The sequence below is a fragment of the Mizuhopecten yessoensis genome, unplaced genomic scaffold, assembly GCF_002113885.1.
Source record: "Mizuhopecten yessoensis strain PY_sf001 unplaced genomic scaffold, ASM211388v2 scaffold10059, whole genome shotgun sequence".
NCBI lineage: Eukaryota > Metazoa > Mollusca > Bivalvia > Pectinida > Pectinidae > Mizuhopecten > Mizuhopecten yessoensis.
The window spans coordinates 211,515-232,096 of NW_018408358.1; the positions used below are offsets into that span (position 1 = coordinate 211,515).

Consider the following 20,582-nt stretch of genomic DNA (forward strand, 5'->3'; position numbering starts at 1 on the left):
TATGAGTTTCTTATATGACTGGAACAGATAATGGACTCTGTTCATACCGTTGATATGATCTATAAAGTAACGTACATCCAGTACATAGGAATTCTAGTTTTAAACAAACATTCTTTATTAAAATAGTCAATACACAGCCAATTGTAGAAATGTGTTCAGTAATCATAACATCATTGTTCTGTGTTAGTTGCCGATTCAAAATGAACTAGATATGAGCGATGGTAAGAAATGATTTTCCGCGATGCAAGACGCCATTTAAAAAAAGGTTATTGCCCCGTAGGAGATATAAATGTCAGCAAATGCGAAACCTGGCGGAGAGTAGAAAAACTACTAGTGTACCCCATTTACTACTAGCGTCATGTATTGGCACTTGCAGTGAGATTCCAAAACAGTTGATTTCATCATGTTTTTTTCAACTCGGATAACAAGAACCCCCTCTCCACCTCCTCCCGAAGGTATTTCTCCAACCTTAAAACTAGTTCTTACTTCATGTTCCGTGAAATCCCAACCTGACAAAATGGCGGATATACCAGTCCGCCAGTAGAAATTGCACACCGATGTGTATGTGATGTACGTGTGTGTACAGTTGTATTCGCAATGCCATTGAACATGACATTACATATATTTTATATCATTCCTTAAATTTAAAACTACCTATTCAGAAGACAGGATATGAAAACGTCTCCAGAACACGTGAGATCTTTGGCAGACGTTATAGATTTTACAAATGGATATGTATACGTTACACGGAAAGGAAATTGCAGTGCTATTAAATATAAAAAGTAAACAACTCTTTCACCGAGGAAATTGAAATCACAGAGAAACAATATATATATGCATAAAATTGTGCTATAGCGATGTAATCTTATGCTATAAAAACTAAATCTTTATTGTTCATTTTGTTCGCGGTTAGATTCTTAAATTCGCAGTCCTTTTGCTACATTTACCACGGGAACCTCGAAAAAAAACTTTCGCGAAAATTTAAATTCTATACAGTAAGTAAGTGAAATAAGATAAACAGAGACATCTCAGTTTTGAGCGAGTTTTGTCTTATTCAGCGATTATTTCATTTTAAAGTGTGAACAGAAACACATTAACACTAAGATCTTCCTTTAGACAGCCGTCACTTTTCTTCACAAAAATCATATTCTAACGTTTCACTGACCCAGATATTTTAACATTTGACTGACCCAGATTTTTAACGTTTGACTGACCTAGATAACAATGTATTTTTGACTTAATCGTGCTTTCTTGTGACTCTAAAACTGTAATCCATCATCATCAACAGCATCTATGTTGACGCCAAATCACCAGAAAATTGAAGCATACTTGAACTGAAGATGATACCTTTGATACGCAAAACGCCTGGAAACTAAAGGCTATACCTTGGCGTTATCGCCTCCTGTTGAATTGCAGACTACAAAACAGAAACTTGCAAATAAACGTTTTACCGTTGTTTTCAATTAGATGAGTAGCCATTTAGTTTGAGGGTGGAGGGGTCCTTGAATTTGTACAAGTTCCAAAGGAAAACAATATATCGAAACAAAATGCCAACTTTATTTGTTTGCCAAAACATCTGGTGTTCGAGGGCGAGTATATCGACGCTGTTGAAGCATGTGTTTGTACGTACTTTATTTAGGAATTCACGCTACAGACGCAAGGCTATAAATCTGTAGATGTATTCACTGGAGCCTCAAAAACAATTATGATTCTGAAGGTGATTGCATCGAGCGGGGATGAATGCCAGGTCGGAGGTCGTGTATGTTTTTTGGGGGGTCTTGGCGGGGGGTTCGCACAACAATGCTTTTAGTTTGTTTGTTTGAGTGGTTTTACGTCCGCTTCACTACCAAGTAGTTCGATTATCAGCAGACGATACGCTTTTAAGCCGACATTTTTTTGCGTCGTGGGTTCGAGACCTACGTGGGGCAGTCGCCAGGTGCTGGTTGTAGGTCAGTGGTTTATCTCCGGGTACTCCGGCTCTCCTCCACAACCTAAACCTGGTACGTCCCTAAATGACCATAGCTGTTAATAGGACGTAAAACACAAATAAACCAAACTTGGCACGTCCTTAAATGACCATAGCTGTTAGTAGGACGTAAAACACAAATGAACCAAACCAAACAAAATCGTTTTAAGTATCACAAGATTACATTCGTTTCCCTTTCCCATTCACTTCCTGTTTTAAAAAATTAGAAACTAAACGGCAGCATTTTAGAATCTTTGTAAATGTGCACATTGCTTGCTTAAATATGTAAAAAAATATTATAAAGTGATTGTAAGCCTTTGTTTTTTGTTTTCACAATTATAACCATTACTATTATCCATATGTTGTAAAGCGCTTTAGAGTAATTTTACAAATTATATAGGGCGCTATATAAATGTTGTATATTATTTATTATTATTATTTATTTTCGTTTTGCAGCGCATCATGTTTCAATTTGAAGAAATATTGTTTTCACGCATTTAGTACCATGATATTTGATGTTACAGATGTGAAACCCGTAAACAGATGATTTGAAATTTGAGAAGACCCGAACTTCATCCACCGTAGATTTTTTTATTTCAAGGAAACCCCATATAGAAGCCATCTTTATGGGGATACGTGTCTCACACTTAAATACCAAACCGCTAGCTTTTATTCATACAAGAACTATAACCCTTACGCCTCGGATCAGTTGCGCACGTTTTGCCGGAACCGAAACCATTTTTTTGTCTTGAAAGTGGAATTACATGCAAATTAAATCAACTCAATACTCCGATTTAGATTCCATGAATTCGAATTCAGAGAGAATCTGGTACCAAATTAATGCTACCGTCTCAATACGTTCCCGGATGCTGGGTGATCAATTGAATTAATTTCATCAGACAATTTAGAACCCCATTCCACGTTTCATTCCGAAAATCAAAAGGAACCTTCGTGAACATTTGATTCTAAATTTGTTACGACTATCACTCGTTAATTACAAAATTGCAAACTATAAATTAAATCAAGATATTTTGTTTAATGCTTCATAGGCGCCTATAAGTTATATCCAAATGTTTCGAGAATTTAAGAGTTTTAAAACCTTCATCAATTTGTGCTTTCCATTGCTTAGGTAATCCTTTTACGATAGTTCAACTGGAATGTGACATTAAGCATATATCGAGATATAACATTATGGGTACATTTTTCTGAATCTTTCTCCGTAGAGCTTCAGTTATATAATCATCACCGATCCGTCTGGCAGGTTCAAGAATTTCCGTGTTTTGGCAAACGGTGTTCGTTTTCCATTTAGACTCTCCCCGGGAGTTTATAACCGGGCGTCTTGTGCGCTTGATATAGTATTTCAAACATGATACAATTTCTTTCTTATGACTTTTTTTAGAACACAAAACCGGTAAAATTAATATCAAACATAAGTTAACACGTTTGTGTAGTAATTTTAAACAACATCTGTCAAGAAAGAAAAAAAAAATGATGAATAAATTCTTTTTTTTTTTTTTATAAATAAGAAGTTGACCATGCTTTGCTATTTTGATCTGACGTTTTTATCTACCAGGAAACTGGTAAATAATTAGTGTCGGGAGAACGTGTTTTATGATTTTGCGTAGTTTTAACATAGTTTTGTTTTTGAAGTGGAATATATTGGGTTTCTGGGCTCAAACACAAATATGTAAGTCTGCTTAACGGCATGATTTTCGCCCGACCCCCCGGGGATGCGAATGAATTATTGGATTTTTTTGAGACAATTGGGATATTAATAAAGTCAGCCCCATTTACTTTATTAGAAGAAAACACTTCTATGATTTCTTATATTGATTTAGTTTTACATATTAGCCGTCTCTTTCGTTGATGAACTTTAAGCACTAACGAAATAACCAAATCTGATAGAAAATAATTCCCTTTGCATGTTACGATTAATTCGTGTAATTAAATATCAGCGAGATTTAATGAATTCAAGGCTCAATGAATAAAATACCTACATCTGAATAAAACAGTTTCTGAGTCTCCGTGTAACTGACGCGAAATACACATACATCTCGCAATACCTTGCGTTTGGCCAAATGGGCTCTGTCCCCAGGCCGGGACATAACAAAGTCCTAAAATAGTGATTGTTATTCCCAGCTAAACTTTCAGCATATCTGGTTAAACCGGGTGGAATACTATGTTTTGTGCCTTTGTCATCGTATTTCACTCTAAAGTCGGCGTCAGATCCGCGCTATCACAAGGAGGCACCAACGCTCCCTGCCACCAGCATACATACACAAGCACGCTTGCGTTACGCACACGGAGTCACGCTCTAAAATGACCTCAGCTGATAATAGGACGTTAAACAAAGTATAAAAACCACCAAACATCTCGCAATAATTTAGTAATGAAAAGCAAAACAATGAATACCCCCATCAAGATCGCATCTTGAAATTGAATATTTGAAATGTAACAAACAAAATCCATGTTAATTTCATATCATTGAAATGTCTATTACAATTGATTTCAATTTCAACAAGAGATATTTCCTGTTTCCCGATCTGTTCTATCAAACTATTAGAATTAGTCTCGTAGCATCTGTGTAGGAGTTATTTTCTTCGTGTGTTTACATCGCCCATTAAAAATAATTTTGCAGACAATCTCGACATCATAATGCCGAAAAATACTTGGTTTGTAATAAAATGTGATAGTTTAGCAATTACAACCGTAGAACGCAAGATTTGACGATAAAATGTTTATGGTTACAAATGGGTCGTTACGTTTAATTGTCTGTAACTGTCAGTGCGCTTAATTTTGGGTTGTTTTTATTTCGAAACTTCAAAATTCTCTCTCTGTACATTAAAACCTGCCTTATAGATCACCTGTATAAAGCTAGTTAAACCCTGCCTTTAAGACTCCCTTTCTGTAACAAATGTCAAACCTGCCTTAGAACCTACTTGTCACTAGCAACCACCTGTCTATATCTATGACCTGTCTATAACTACCACCTGTTAATAACTACAATCTGTTTATAACTACCACCTGTCTATCACTACCACCTGTCTATAACTACCACCTGTCTATAACTACGTATGTCTATAATTGCCGCCTATATATATATTTCACCTGTCTATAACTACCACCTGTATTTATCGACCACATATCTATAACTACAACCTGTATATAATTACAACATGACTATAACTAACACCTGTTTATAACTAACACCTGTCTTTAACTAACACCTGTCTTTAACTACCACCTGTCTATAACTACCACAAGCCTATACCTACAACCTGTCTATAACTACCACATGTCTATAACTACAACCTGTCTATATCTACAACCTGTCTATATCTACAACCTGACTATAACTACAACCTGTCTATAACTACAATCTGTCTATAACTACCACATGTCTATAACTACAACCTGTCTAAATCTACAACCTGACTATAACTACAACCTGTCAATAACTACAATCTGTCTATAACTACCACCTGTCTATCACTACCACCTGTCTATAACTACAACCTGTCTATAACTACCACATGTCTATAACTACCACCTGTCTATTACTACCACCTGTCAATAACTACAATCTGTCTATAAAAACCACCTGCCTATTACTACCACCTGTCCATATCTTCCACCTGTCTATAACTAAGATATGTCTATAACTAAGATATGTCTATCACTAACACCTGTCTATCACTACCACCTGTCTATAACTAAGATATGTCTATCACTACCACCTGTCTATAACTACCACCTGTCTATCACTACCACCTGTCTATAACTAAGATATGTCTATCACTACCACCTGTCTATCACTACCACCTGTCTATAACTAAGATATGTCTATAACTACCACATGTATATCACTACCACCTAACTATCACTACCACCTGTCTATAACTACCACCTGTCTATAACTACCACCTGTCTATAACTATAACCTTTGTATGTAACTACAATCTGTCTATGCTACAACCTGACTATAACTTCCACCTGTCTATAACTACAATATGTCTATAACTACCACCTGTCTATCACTACCACCTGTCTATAACTACAACCTGTCTATAGCTACCACCTGTTTATAACTACCACCTGTCTATCACTACCGCCTGTTTATAACTACCACCTTTGTATATAACTACAATCTGTCTATACTACAACCTGACTATAACTACAATCTGTCTATAACTACCACCTGTCTATCACTACCACCTGTCTATCACTACCACCTGTCTATAACTACAATCTGTCTATAACTACAACCTGACTATAGCTACAACCTGTCTATCACTACCACCTGTCTATCACTACCACCTGTCTATATCTACTACCTTTCTACTACGTTTTGTACATTGTGTACCTATTTTATTTTGTTTACAACAAATACAGTGGAATTCTCTAGTAATTTGCCTGTATATGTATAGGGATCCTGTATATCATAGTAGGTGTAATATAATGGGTTCTCGGTGCTAAATACATCAGTGTTACAATCCGATGTAGTGAAGATACAGGCGATAGGGTGTTTGACCACTCGTTATAAATCTGTTCTGACAGATAATGCACTTTGCCGGTACTTTCTCGCGGTCAGTTAGCTATTTATAGACGGCAAGTGGCTTAATTAGACAACAAGGTACATTGGTCCATCTCATAGCTAACCGTTCTAGCTATCTATAACACTGGCACTGTCTTACTTCATAGGAACAGCAGGCGCAAGTCATCTGGTTTGGTTCAAAATATTTATCACAACACGAGGCAGTTCCCATAGAATTCTGTGCTAATGCTTTCACTTCCTGTTTTTATTACTTTCTTTGAATCAATTTTACTGCTTATATTTACATGTATATTAAGTTATATTTAAATGCTTATTTTTATTTTAATGTTTATGTTTATACGTTAAAATCTGTTTATTCCCTTTTTATTGATACATTTTGATGCTATTGTTTATGTAAAAAGTCTTATTGTATGTGTGCTAATATTTTTTTGCAAACTTATGTGCTAAATTGTTAGGTTATTTGAAGTATTTATTGTTTCTATACTTCTGGAATGCCTCTTTTTTGGGGTAACACTGCATTAGTTTGTTTAAGTGATACAAATTATGTTTGTGATTTTCAAATATATGTAAATTTAATTACTTGCGTCGCTTAAATTGATATCGTCAGTAATTAAATATTTCCGGAACTTAAATATACCGTAGAACCTCTTTATAACGTCCTTCGTTAAATTGCCATCTCCCTTACCGCCAACGTTTTTTTACTGTTCCCCTTTGCTTAGCAGTTCCTTAAAACGTCCCCAATCCTCGATATATCAACAAACTCCTTTATAAGACTAAACTTGCGCTCAATCAAATAATGGCAATATAACAAGGTTTAAATGCCATTTAGAGAAGTGATATTGCTATGTATTTTTATCCTCGAAATTCCACGGGTTACACTCACTAACGTTAAGTAAGGCTAACACTTAGAATTTTATTTTGAGTATGACGTATATTTTGAGTATGACGTATTTTGTGCTGATTCTTTATCAATTGTTAACTGTTCATTCAAGAATATATAAACGGTTGTATCACTTTTAGTGTTAAGTGTTTAGATAACGCATGCGGTGGCCGACTGGTTAAGGCCTCTGACCGTCATAGTCACTATATATAGCCCTCCACCATTGGGTCGCAGATTCGAAACCTACGCGGGGCAGTAGCCAAGTACTGGCGGCAGGTCGATGGTTTAAACACAAAATTAAACACAAACAAACAAATCGTTGATTTTAGTAATTGTTAAAAAAAAAGAGAAACTGATGTTGGTGGAGATATCGTGCATATATAAATGATTGCTAGGATCACAGTGGTTCATGTGTTTAACATTGGGGCTGTTTTTCGTGCTTATTAATTGCCTAAAAAAGATATTAATGCACGCGTATTGATTTACGGTAGATAAGAAATACTGGTCAAGAGTGTTACTGACCGCTGGTCAGATAAAGCGGTCAGCGCTCATCCTTTGTTGGGCTAACTGGCCGGACGATCGATGGGCCGTAAAGATATGTTTTACCCCCAACAGTCATAAATCGACAGTCTACACAACATCATAACAATCTTTAGAAATGTTCTTCCGTATCATTTCTGTTATTCTCAATCAATTATCTTGTCAGGGGATCTACCAATATTTCATCTTTATTCTTGACAATCGTTTAATATAATCTTTTTATAAAGCCACTTGTTTATATATAGTAAAACCTCGATAGTATGTCTTTATATACAGTAAAACCTCGATATAATGTCTATATATACAGTAAAACCTCTATATAATGCCTATATATACAGTAAAACCTCTATATAATGCCTATATATACAGTAAAACCTCGATATAATGCCTATATTTACAGTAAAACCTCGATATAATGCCTATATTTACAGTAAAACCTCGATATAATGCCTAAAATATACAGTAAAACCTCTATATAATGCCTATTATACAGTAAAACCTCGATATAATGCCTATAATATAGTAAAACCTCGATAGTATGTCTTTCTATACAGTAAAACCTCGATATAATGCCTATATATACAGTAAAACCTCGATAGTATGTCTTTCTATACAGTAAAACCTCGACATAATGCCTATGATATAGTAAAACCTTGGTATAACGTCTTAATATAAAGTTAAACCTCGATTTAATGCCCCTTGTTCATATATACAGTAAAACTTCGATATAATGTCATCTTTCAATGACCTCAAAGTCTTTATCGCCAACCTAATTATATCGTCGACAATTCATTGGGCAATGTATGGCAGTCATGCATTGTACCAAGGTATTGCGGTATTTACCATACGCGTCAAAAATTAGAACAAATCCTTTATGGTGTAATGCGAATTTGTATTCTAATCCGTATTTTGGAAAAAAGGGCTTAAAACAAATTCGTTGCTGTATGGAATGTCAATACACACTATGTGGCCAATATTCTACTAGCTTCGAGATCCGGACAAAATACTGTGATTGATCAGTCTGCCTTGCGCCTTATGCTACTTCAACCCTAGCGTGTGTATGTGCCGGGAACATGGTCGGCTGTCAAAGGGCGCATGTTTGCTAGTTCTACAACATCGTTGTTTTTACCCCATGCAAAACATGTGGCTTTGAATTATACAGAATTCAACATAAAATGCCTCGGGAAATTCCTACAAGCCCAGGAGGGTTGGCTGTTCATCACTTAAGGTCGCATGTTTGGTATTCTTGAAACATCAGTTTTTATCATGTGGCTCCGAGTAATACAAATTTTAAAACGATATTCCTGGAAAAATCTGAAAGTCCGTAACAATGTTTTGGTTGTTAAGTGGTAGCATGTTTGGCCTTCTGCGAAACTTCAGTGTTTTTTAGTGATATGTCTCCGAATAATACAGATTTTAAAATGTTGTTCCTGGACAAATGTGAAGGTTCGTGACAATTTTGTGGTTGACACGTGGTTTGTTTGGTTTCCCCGAGACATCGCTGGGTTATTTTACTCAATGCAATCATTCGTGTATCTTTGCATGTCACATATTCAAAATGTCTTTCATACAAAAATGTCATTGATAATGGGCCATATCATTCAAGCGTACAATTTCAAATCTTATCCCAGCCGTTACAGTAATCCTTCGATATAACGCACCATGTGCCATTGGCCACCTCGCTTACTGCCAACGTAATTCCATGCGCCTATTTCCACTTTCAATAGTAATTAGTTTACATACAATTTACGTCACCTCGATATACTGTCAAACTTCTTTAAAACGCCAGACTTTTGTTTGACAATGACCTCGGCTATATAGCGAGATTGTACTGTACATGGACACAGACAAATGACACACAACCTCATACCTTTGACAACGGGCTAAGCATATACATGTACCTACCACCGTATTTTATTACGACTATATATCCCTACCACATTCAGATGGTATTCACATATCTATGAATGCCATAACACAATTGTTGACGTCATCAATATTATGACGTCATTATCAATATGATGACGTCATTATTGTAGCGGAGGATAACACTGATCTAGCCTGGACATATAGCTGTACTGTTGGGTTTGGAAGCTGAATTTGTAAAGTTAATTTGTCTTCCTACGAGATAAAAAATACTCCTAAAGTGGTAAACATAAGTACATCGAATTGCTTTAAGTTGGCACCCATAGGCAATATGAACGCCAATTGAAATAAGTTCAGTGATAATATGCCCAATGAATACAATGAATTTGAAAAAAAGAACACAAACATGGTACCAGCCACTAGTAGAATTTTCGATATGATTAATAGAAATATTTGTCTCCTCTTACAGATTTTCGATTTCTGAATTATATTTCAATAACGGCTCTGCACAGATTACTACCAGACTCCTCTACTTGTTTAGATATTTACTTGGTTTTTATTTTCCGCCTCGCGACTTCATCGTGTTTGGACTCCAGCGTCAATGATAAGATTTTATTTACTTACACATGTTCAATGCACTGATAATACTCGCTTTCATCACGACAGTTAAGTATGAAACATGAACGATGAACTCAAGTGTACTTTGAATATGTAAGTTTAAGCATTTTCATATGAATTCGAATTCAATCACTGATGTGTGATTAGTTTTGATATTTTTTTTATTTTTTTCTCCATATTTTTTTACCATTTTTAACGGGGCCGCGGTGGCCAAGTGGCGTCTGACATACTGCTGCCACTATACCTCCACCACTGGGTCACGGGTTCGTGACCTACGTAGGGCAGACGTCAGGTACGGCCGTAGGTCGGTGGTTTTCTCCGGGAACTCCGGTTTTCTCCACCACCAGAACCTGACATCCTTAAATGACCATAGCTGTTAATAGGTCGTAAAACACAAACAAACCAAAATGTTATTTTGAATATCACGTTTTCAGCCATTAATCGCACATAAGTCATCACAGGAATCGCTTTATTGACTGCAACTTTAAGCGTGATGTTGAAACATGTTGGACAATCTACTTATGTTATGTAGACTTATTCAAAGATGATCACGAATTCCCTTTGATGTTTGTAAGTTTAGTAGATTTTTATTATGTAACCGAAGCGTCTTCAGGGACTATTACGAAGTGTAAATTGTCTGTAGCAGAATGATCGTCTGCTCTAGAGATTTCGTGAAGTATCTGAAGTGACATTTAACGACTCATTGCAGTATTAATAAACTTAAGAGCAGTCGACCTTCTTGGAAATTGTTCCGGATAATTAAAACGGTGCAAATTGGTGTTGGCTTTTCTGTTAGAAATGACGCGTAGATTTCCGGTTTGATTTTTACGTCACACTTACTTTTGTACGGAAACGATATCATTACGACCGAGGCTGGTAATTTAACGATATGTGCTGCGGTTTTATGCCATTACTTATTCCGCCGCATGATGTAGTACCATCGTCATTAAGTTGTGTTATTTCAGACAAGACAATTTACTTCCTTTGTTTTTAATTTACTGAGTGACAAATAAGTGTTCCTTTTCAAACTGTAACTGTTATCTTTTTGTACTTCATAATATTCACCCAGTTACAAAAACACAATTAAAATGTCTATCACCTTTGCACGAAGAAAAGGTACCCAATATATTTTCATGATTCACTTAAGAACCGATTATTTACCATCTTTTGTCTTCACAGTGCGTGGGTAGTCTAATGTTTTACCGTATTTAATGATTTTTAAAAGGATTGCTTCTCTAATTACGAATAATGAATCAAATGTTTTCCCTTGTGAATTCCGCCGGGAGTATATTGCAATTTTAATGCATACTTGTACAGTATTTTTTGTCCTAGAAATCTCTTCATATGGAAAATGACATAAATAACTTTCTTAAAATATCGCTTTATCTTTCAAAGTTTTTCGTTTCATTCCCTTTATCTGTCATACAAATGCTTTAGCTGTTCTAAAGGTTCCACCTCGACCAATGTGTTACTGTTTGTGATCAAGAGCCAACATATTATTATACAGTGAAACATCGCGTTTATATGCAGTAAACCGCGATATAATGCCCCTCGGTTATATACGGTAAACCGCGATATAATGCCCCTCGGTTATATACGTTAAACTGCGATATAATGCCGAGTATTACGACAGTTGGCAGAATAAGGAGATATTTTCCTTAGTGACAAATCTAATCAATATCAAATCCACCCTATTTCCCTATCTTACACACTTATATTTCGACTATGACATGACAGCAGAGGTCACGTTCTCGTGACCTTTACTCAGAGTGGCGCCTAAAAATGACCGGTAATGAAAAGTACACTTGTACTTATATATAATCAGCTGGGCATTGAATTCGGCAGAACGTCAATTTGAATTCTATTGACGGAATTTTATTCTCGATGAATCATACTAATCATTGGGCACAAAAGAAACGCACTGATTTGATAGAGAACGACCATTTGTCCACTCGTTTTACTTCAACCTTAACCATTCAGAGAACGGAGTTATTGACAGATTAATTTTTGGATATTTGATAACTAACCTGCGGTTTAGTCTTGACGTTTAACCTATACACCCCTTGCTAGGCCATGCAAGTGTTGTTTGGTGTTTAACGTCAAATTACGTGTTTAAATCATCCACGTCTCCTTACGAGACCATAAACAAATACCTTGTTTGGTTATGGATCTTCTTCTTTTTTCTTTTTTTTTTTTTACAAAAAAACATGCTTTTTGGAATAAAAATGATCTCTTATCAGAAAAGCAGAGTAAGAACTACAGATTCTGTATTTCTGTTGAAGGTGTTTGTGGTTTTTAGTGTAAATGTATCGTTAAGGATGGTCTGCCTATGGATGTGAAACAGATAAAGGTATGACATGGCCTAAATAAGGGACAGATTCTATCATAAATTTCCTCGCCAGCGTCACCCGACCACAGCTCTATTGTAATAACAGTACGTGATTTTATATTGCATTTCAATACGAACGATCGCAAACGCCACTTAAGGCATATTTACAATTAAATATAAACAATGATAAACTATAACGTTACCTCAAAACATTCTTTTCTCTTTGAAAATAACATGTTGATGTTAAAAAACCCTTCAAGAACATCTCCATAGCAACATGTCAGTCCGCCATTATTTCCTTTCTCTATTATTCCCCCCGTGTCTCAGCTGGTTCGTATGGTCGTCGACCACAAAACTAGGAGACGGAATGTCACTTATATGAGCCACCATAGGCTCGCCGTGTTGTCAAAACACAGTATTAATGAATGGACGGGGTTGTAGCAAATTCCAGTTTCCAGGCTTTTGACGTTTTCAAAGTTTTGTCTCAATAGTATATGTTCCCAGAATGGCTCCATCGTATATGAACACCGTCGGTAAAAAGGAAATGACGTCAGATTGGCTGATTTAATGACGTAAAACTGAAAATCGAAACAAAAAAAACAACTTTGACTCAACAGCGCTTTCTAACGCCATCTTAATTAATGGACATTGTAATTCCTAAACCGGTAATTGGTAGCTAATTCCGGATTTGGTTACATGAATTACTGATTTTGAAAAAAACACTTCAAATGGCCATCTTACATTGCTGTTGCATTTTGATTAACTTTTTCGACGAGTTCTTTAATTTTTTAAGTCAAATTTGATTAAGATTTGCACACACCATGAGAGCGACGAGGGTGTTAAAATGTGTTCTAATGACGGGGATAACCACCCCATAGACATCAAGAAGAAATTAAATGACGGCAATTAAATTGAAATCCATTAATCTGTTTTTGTCAAACTGTTAGGACAAGGGTTCGAATATGCACTGGAAGATTTGCTCAAAACAAGAAACCTAAGTCAAACAGTAAGAATACGTTTTATGAATGCGTTCGCATGGAGAAGGAACAACCACGTGGTCTGATAGATATTTTCTTAAATTTACTGTCTTGTTGCAATACTTAATTAGTAATCTTAAAAAATCGATCTCTAACCCCCTCTTCCCTCTCTCCTCCCCCTCTCACCATCCCCCTATCTCTCTCTCTCTCTTCCTTTATCTACATGTGCATGTTTATATTTGTGCGCATGCGTGTGGTTCGGTGCGTGAATGTGTGGGTGTATGTATGTCACTGATTAATTAATGAATAATACATACATTGTAGCTTATTTACGTAGTCCTGCCATCATGGAATTTTGTTAAAAAATATTATGGTACAGGGAAAGGGTTTGATATAAGTTTTAAAACTTGTGCCCAATACCATTGCTATGTAAAAAAGGCAATACAATATGTTTAAATCAACGTTTTAAAAAATCTTCGTCTTCATGACTGTAAAACCCGAACTTGACGCTTTATTAGATTAATTTAACTTTGGCGGAATTCTTAATATTGCAGGGGTATAATATGGTGTAATAGATCAACTGATCCACGCCATGCTTTGATTGAAGTTTAGTATAACCAATGTTTATCATCTAGCTCAAAAATCTTCTTATTCGACACTGTTGATGCGTTAAAGGTCTTGACGGAAAGTCAGTTATCAGTTTAGGTACTCATTCAGAAACAGTTGGTCACTTGCAACGGAACAAAAAGATTTCAGAAATTTAGTTTTGTCCTTAAATGACCCTTACTGTTGATAGGGCGTTAACACTGTACAACCAACAATCCCTCTAAGTCATGACGTTAACACTGTCCAACCAACAATCATTCTAAGTCATGACGTTAACACTGTACAACCAACAATCCCTCTAAGTCACGACGTTAACACTGTCCAACCAACAATCCCTCTAAGTCACGACGTTAACACTGTACAACCAACAATCCCTCTAAGTCATGACGTAAACCCTGCAATACCAACAATCCCTCTAAGTCATGACGTTAACCTTGTACAACCAACACTCCCTCTAAGTCATGACGTTAACTCTGTACGACCAACATATCCCTCTAAGTCATGACGTTTACCCTGTACAACCAACAAACCCTCTAAGTCATGGCGTTATTCCTGTACAACCAACAATCCCTCTAAGTCACGACGTTAACACTGTACAACCAACAATCCCTTTAAGTCATGACCTTAACACTGTACAACCAACAATCCCTTTAAGTCATGACGTAAACACTGTACAACCAACAATCCCTCTAAGTTATAACGTTAACACTGTACAACCAACAATTCCTCTAAGTCATGACGTTAACGCTGTACAACCAACAATCCCTCTAAGTCATAACGTTAACCCTGTACAACCAACAATCCCTCTAAGTAATGACGTTAACCCTGTACAACCAACAATCCCTATAAGTCATGACGTTAACCCTGTACAACCAACTTATCCCTCTAAGTCATGACGTTTACCCTGTACAACCAACAATCCCTCTAAGTTATAACGTTAACACTGTACAACCAACAATTCCTCTAAGTCATAACGTTAACATTGTACAACCAACAATCCCTCTAAGTCATGACCTTAACACTGTACAACCAACAATCCCTCTAAGTTATAACGTTAACACTGTACAACCAACAATTCCTCTAATTCATGACGTTAACACTGTACAACCAACAAACCCTCTAAGTCATGACCTTAACACTGTACAACCAACAATCCCTCTAAGTTATAACGTTAACACTGTACAACCAACAATTCCTCTAATTCATGACGTTAACACTGTACAACCAACAATCCCTTTAAGTCATGACTTTAACACTGTACAACCAACAATCCCTTTAAGTCATGACCTTAACACTGTACAACCAACAATCCATCTAAGTCATGACCTTAACACTGTACAACCAACAATCCCTTTAAGTCATGACGTTAACCCTGTACAACCAGCAATCCCTCTAAGTCATGACGCTGTTGTGAGAAAGCTTTGTTTTGCTGATTTCACTGAGTATTCCTAGCATTAATGGATGAAAAACTCTCTAGAATTCGATAGCCAGCAACAGTTTAAATGACCCTTACTGTTGATAGGGCGTTAACACTGTACAACCATCAATCCCTCTAAGTCATGGCGTTAACCCTGTACAACCAACAATCCCTCTAAGACATGACGTTAACCCTGTACAACCAACAATTCCTCTAAGTCATAACGTTAACATTGTACAACCAACAATCCCTCTAAGTCATGAAGTTAACCCTGTACAACCAACAATCCCTCTTAGTCATGACGTTAACCCTGTACAACCAACAATCCATCTAAGTCATGACCTTAACACTGTACAACCAACAATCCATCTAAGTCATGACGCTGTTGTGAGAAAGCTTTGTTTTGCTGATTTCACTGAGTATTCCTAGCATTAAAATCCCTCTAAGTCACGACGTTAACACTGTACAACCAACAATCCCTCTAAGTTATGACGTTAACCCTGTACAACCAACAATCCCTCTAAGTCATGACGCTGTTGTGAGAAAGCTTTGTTTTGCTGATTTCACTGAGTATTCCTAGCATTAATGGATGAAAAACTCTCTAGAATTCGATAGCCAGCAACAGTATCGTCTAAATGACTACATAATTGAGAAACTGGATTAAAAAGCCATTGTTTTCTGAATAGAGAATGACAATTACTTTTAATAGTCATTTACTACCTATACTTTAATGCGTTAAAGGGATTTATAAGGGTTGTGGGTGGGGACGGGGGATTAGTTTTTTAAATTCTGAGCCGTTATTTTTTTTAAAGGTTTGAGCGCAAATTAATGAACACAAGAGACTCCACCAAATAGTTTGAAAATGTACGCTTATTATTTTCGAAGTCCGGATCAGCACGTTCCACAACCCGTTCTATGGTCTTAGATCGTATGGTACATGTATAGCCCCCGGATTGTCCAGCGCGCCTCTCATATGACTTCCGGTTCCGCCTATCTCGCGGCTCTCAGTCTCTGTAACGTTTGTTATGATAACACATTATGACTGATGAGGTTTTCAAATTGGTTTCGCATGAAACAAATGTTTCGTGCTAAAGATGATTGATTTACATATAAAAAAACAGAAATGCGGGACTCGTTTTACGAAACAAGACGGTGTTGAGCCTACAGGCGAGAGATCCGGAGATAATTATGACAACTCTTCCCCGTCTGGTGAAAGAGAAATACTAGATTACGCGTCTTTGTTAGAAAATCAATAATTTCGTGTAGAATTATATACCAGGTACTAACACTTTGATTTAGGACATTTAATTGTTTTCTATAAAAAGGAAACAATTTAGCGGCTTTTGACGTATTGAAGTATTGATTGGAATCATTTTCACGCTTTAAAAACCGATGTACGTCTTGTGTTTGTCTGTAAACTTTATTTTCCCAACATTAATGCTTACATTTTTAAATGAATTTAAACACCAACAGTGTACATGTACGTGTCGCAACGTTTCAAGACCGACTGGTTCCTTTGTCAAAATTTGGATCTTTATATTTCTCTCTACTTCAAACTAACTTTATTTCCTAGCGCCTTGCTTGGCAACACCTCACTTTGGCTTTAATGTTGAACGTTCGCCCAGGTGAGGAAGGCAACGGGTTCTGTCCCCATGCCAGGACATGCAAAAGTCCTTAACAATTGTAGTTGTTATTTCCTACTTAACGTTCAGCATTTTGTGTAATGGCAACAACTTGTTCACCCGTTGTCAGTATAATGCGACCGGCCGGAATGCTGTGCTGGGGTGCCTTCGGAATGATATTTCAGTGAGATAGCACTATAAAGTCGGCATCAGATCCGCGCTATCACAAGGAGGCAAGTACACCAACATACCCTGCCTCCGACACACATACACGCCTACTCAACACACATTGAGACACGTCATTACATGACCTAAGCTGTTAATAGGACGTTAAACAAAATAAAACCAAACCCTTTGTCGAGCTATGGTTGTTGTGTACGTGTGGATACATTTCACGAGGGCTTAACTTAGCTCGCGTGAAATATGCCCATTTGCGAAATAATCGAGTTCTAACGATTATTGCGAATAATGTAACTTAGGCTAATATGTACTTAGATATTGAAAAACAATATTGATCATTTTTTTCAAAAAAGGGAATTTTGAATGAAACTTAGTTTCACAAAGTACAGCCAGATACACACCGCGAAGTGATTTATACCTTAAAGTCTCTTGATGATCCGTTTACGGCAGAGCTTGGCATGGGGGTTGATTATTTCCGTAGGTCACATTAATAAATAATGACCGCATAGCTCTTGTCCGCCAACTTCTCTTAGACCATACCACTTAACAAGGTAATAAAACGCGCTAGACACACGACAGAAAATCCCAGGTAGTGATACGGTTAACTCAATACAATACCGACTTCAAAAACATATTTTCTGACTTTGTCTGAACTGTCAAGTGAAACGAGCCACATTGGAAGCCAAGCATTGTCGATTTCAGTAATTTTGATGTATATTTCACTGCAATTAACGATGATGCGTTGTCAAGATCAAAAGTTACTGGTCAGCTTAGCGGCACGGCACGTTAAGGTATTGTTTTCGTGTTGTATAACGATAAGAAAAAAATCACATTTAAAACAAAATCGGTATTTGACGGATTGAGAGATAATATATAGATAAAAAGAATATATCAAAAGTTTTAAAAATAAATTCTAAACACTAAAAATTAATTTGAAAAAGGAATTTCAAGCTAACTATGCTTCAATATCGATAATGTGGCTGATTTTGAAGGGTATCGCTCAAATGTATTAAAAGGAAGCGCCAATGTCCAGGGGAATACATCTGCAATCGTGAAGATGAATAATTAACGGATTCCTTTCAGTGATGGTCAGTGATTGCCTAAATACCCAGTATGCCACATTAATTAGGCAAAGGTCGTATTAGCTACAAGCAAGCTTCCTTGTGATATCCTCTACAACAAGCAAGCTTGCTTGTTCACGGGTCGGAGGCTTTCCATTGTCAGTTTGAATTTAGAAACTGTGACTTGCATAAAACAACATTTTCCTTTTAAGAATAAATTCAAAATATTACGTGAAAAAATCAGGATTTATTTTCATTTTGTTTTATCCGAAATTTAGAGTTAATTTCTCAATGACCATATTATTAAAGCAACAAAATCCCACTGAACAATCTGGGAAACAAATCACTGCCCTGTTTATTTCGGAAGGATAAAGTAATTGATGGTTTCTTATTTCGTGATAAATAACAGGTAATTATTGATTCCGGACCGGATTTTTGTTGCTGACTAATAATACATCCGGTTTATATTCGCCATTTGATTGATTTTGCGTACGTTCCCGGACCATGTACAAATGTAAAGTACCATGTCCACGTGTTTCCGGATCTCCCCTGTGTTGTTTGTTTACGCGTGACTTTTAAATATTTCTTTGTAGATAAAAAAAAACCACACGATGTTTTCCGCTTGACCATGACCTATAATGTCCTTTTACGTTTCAGAGAAAAAGTATGTTGATAATATTGATGACATTTTTCAGGGCATTAAAAAGTTCTGAGTTGAAGGAGCGACATCTTCTCATATTATTAACATTAGCGTTGTCCTCCCCGAACCCCCTCACCTTCCCTCATCCCCCTCCCCGGGTTCTTAAATTAGTTGTTTTTTCGAGAGGGGAGGAACACTTTGGTGAATGGGTGTCTCTTATTATATTTGAATGCGCGAAAAGATTAATAAGAGAATATTTGTAACTTTAAGGAAAATAGTTACTTAAATTTGCAGTTGACTCTCGTCGCGACATTACGCGTTAATATGTATCTCGCAAAAATTAAAGGAAATGCAGAATGAAGATGTAACAGCAATGTGTCCTGTGAAGGGACACACATTGACAATACTGTTGGTATATATGGCTGTGAAACTTTTGTCTGAAAGGTTAAAGAATATTTAGTTTGTAAGTGGGTCAAATATGATATGGACACCAAGCACTTGGACAGTCTGGTGTCGTTGTGGATAACACACTCGTATTTCACCAAGGCAACCTGGGTTCTATTCCCCGATTGGACGCGATCATGTAGGTTTTCTCCAAGTACTCCGGTTTCCTCCCACACTATACCATTTGCGTGCTACCTTCCGCGCCAAAACAAGTGATCAATATTTATTTGTAAGTTGATAAAACCTTTTTTTCCATAATTGAAGTATTAATCACTTGAAGGGGTTCGAAAACAAGTATTCCGGAAGTGATTTATGTAACTTCCGGTTATCCAGTACAGTCGGACATCAATAGATGGCATAAGTTCGGCAGAGATCGATAATTACATGTAGAACCGTTCCGAGATAATTAGGGGGTTATAAATCTATAATTAAAGCAATATCCGCAAACCAAATTTACTGATCATGAAATAACAACTTGAATATAAATAGTATGTCACATTTACTGTAGGTTTATTTCAATTTTATTGTTCTTCACATCCGCGAAATATCGTGTTGAGGGGCAATTGTGAATATAATTTACACGCAAAACGTTACTTATCTTAAATGTAAGACATACATGTAATACTCTTATTAATAAGCACTTTAAGGTCAGTTATCAAAAATAAGAAAAAAAAAATGCATATCTTATAGTGATTTAAAGTGTTACTTCCGCATAGTGCAATGTTCACTGTTCGAAGATTGAGAGTGTTGCATGTACTTGGTTGATTTATACTACGCCAAAATAAACGATACCGCAAAAAATACCCTGTTTGCGTTACATGTACATGCCATTCAATGGGAATCTCTTGTTCTTACTGACTCGCTCCCCCCCCCCCCCCCCC

General features: G+C 36.6%; 1 protein-coding gene across 2 annotated transcripts in view; it reads left to right on the plus strand.

Annotated features, from left to right (window-relative positions):
* Nucleotides 1–20,582, plus strand: part of LOC110459398 (histamine H2 receptor-like) — a 67,644-nt gene that overhangs the window by 10,282 nt on the left and 36,780 nt on the right. Inside the window, exon 2 of one of the 2 annotated variants that reach the window (XM_021511629.1) lies at nt 2,491–2,568. The exons of the other annotated variant lie outside the window; for it this stretch is intronic. The gene's annotated coding sequence lies outside the window, so the exon portion shown is untranslated. Of the gene's footprint in view, nt 1–2,490; nt 2,569–20,582 lie in introns of those variants that run through there. 2 annotated transcript variants of the gene reach the window in all.